Raw genomic sequence first — 1,670 nt, forward strand, 5'->3', positions numbered from 1 at the left:
TCAAATCTTTGAAAGGGTTGATAACAGCAGGACAAGGGGAAATTGTTTTAAGTTGAGGGAGGGAAGATTTGAGTTGGATGTCAGGGGGAAATTCTTTTCTATGAGAGTGGTGAGGTGCTGGAGCAGGCTGCCCAGAGAGGTTGTGGATGCCCCTGGAGGTGTTCAAGGCCAGGTTGGATGGGGCCCTGGGCAGCCTGGTCTGGTATTAAATGGGGAGGTTGGTGGCCCTGCATGTGGCAGGGGGGTTGGACATTCATGATCCTTGAGGTCCCTTCCAACCCTGGCTATTCTGTGATACTCACTGGAAAACACCTCCTAAGAGTGTTCCCCCATAATGAAACAGAATTTTGGGTGGAATAGGATATGATTGCTACAGGGGCTTTAAATCCATCAGTTCATTTTTCAGCTGACTGCTCTGCATTTAGCAATGTAACAGATCCTCCTGCTGGAAGATGCAAGATGCAAAACTCGTTTCTCATGTGACCTAGTAGGAGTAAATCCCACTGCCTGCCTGTCCAGGGAAGCATGGAAGACAAAGCAATCTGTGTAACAAGGGAAAAAATGTTGATCAGCCTGCTGGCATTTGAATCTTGCTGTTCTTGCTCTTCTCCCTCTGACATAAGAGCTGTTCTTATCATATTGCAGGAGGGGAAGCCCCACCAAAGAGCCTGTCGCATGACAGCATGTGGTAGGAGTGCCTGGCTTTATTGTGCAGAACAGACTGAAAACTTGCAACAGCACTGTGGGTTGAATAAGTATACAGCCTTGGGCTGAGTTGCTGATAACTACTCTTTGTTCTTCTACTTGGCTATCCTTATCAGGGAAACCAAACAATTGTGTGTGAGAGTTTCAGAACTGAGGAGTGTATTTGCTTGCAGTTTTAGAGCTCATCTGCCTCTTTCAAGTGAATGGGGAGAGGTTCCTGTTCACAGCCAGAGCCCTCAGTCTTTCCTAGCAGAGCTGGCTCTCAATGCTCTGCTTTGCACCCTTGTCACCCTTCACAAATGCTGGTGTGTTTTAGTTCAAAGGTATGGGATCAGAACTGTTTGTGCAGTGCTTGCCTCTGGTTTCTGAGGACTTGTGCTGCTAGCCTACAGGGAGGAGTTTGTTTCCAATGTCTTACTTTTGGCCTGGCCAGACCGTAACAGAGGGTTAATAGGACTTCCTGGGGGGAAATGTGCTGCCTAAGATGTCTCTGAGGAAGGACTTCAATACTCAGGTTTACTAGTCTAGGTGCTTTAAAAATTCAATTTCCCCTCTTCTGAGAGCATACACCAAACAGGACAGCCATTCCATCATACAGACTTTGCTTTCACCACTCATTTCTCTGCTTCCAAGAAAGCCTTGCTTCCAGTTGTCCATCACTTTGGCTGCTCTCTGAATTTCTAGTAGCCAAGCTGCTCTACAGTGACAGATTGAAATGCAGCAGTCCTCAGTGAATGAGATTTCTGTATCTCAATCTACATTTTTTCTCATCTAAACAACTGCAAGTTCTTCTACAGACAGTACCCTACAACTCTACATTTTTTTCTGTCTCTCTGTAGACATCTGTGAAAGCTCCGTTCCTCGCCCTTGTTCCTTCATTCGTGTTGATACCCTGATAGCCCAAGCTGTGGCACTGGGGCCAGTATGGATGGGACAGGATGTAAAGAACATCCTCTACACTGCTG

General features: G+C 46.6%; 1 long non-coding RNA gene across 1 annotated transcript in view; it reads left to right on the forward strand.

Annotated features, from left to right (window-relative positions):
- LOC122159382 overlaps positions 1-1,664 on the forward strand; it is a 31,089-nt gene extending 29,425 nt beyond the window's left edge. Inside the window, exon 4 of the long non-coding RNA XR_006168466.1 lies at positions 1,545-1,664. This is a non-coding gene — a long non-coding RNA (uncharacterized LOC122159382). The remainder of the gene's footprint in view (positions 1-1,544) is intronic.
- The last annotated feature ends 6 nt before the right edge of the window (positions 1,665-1,670 follow it).

Source organism: Centrocercus urophasianus, unplaced genomic scaffold (assembly GCF_019232065.1).
Source record: "Centrocercus urophasianus isolate 14NV4802_14NV808 unplaced genomic scaffold, USGS_Curo_1.0 seq_16, whole genome shotgun sequence".
Lineage (NCBI taxonomy): Eukaryota > Metazoa > Chordata > Aves > Galliformes > Phasianidae > Centrocercus > Centrocercus urophasianus.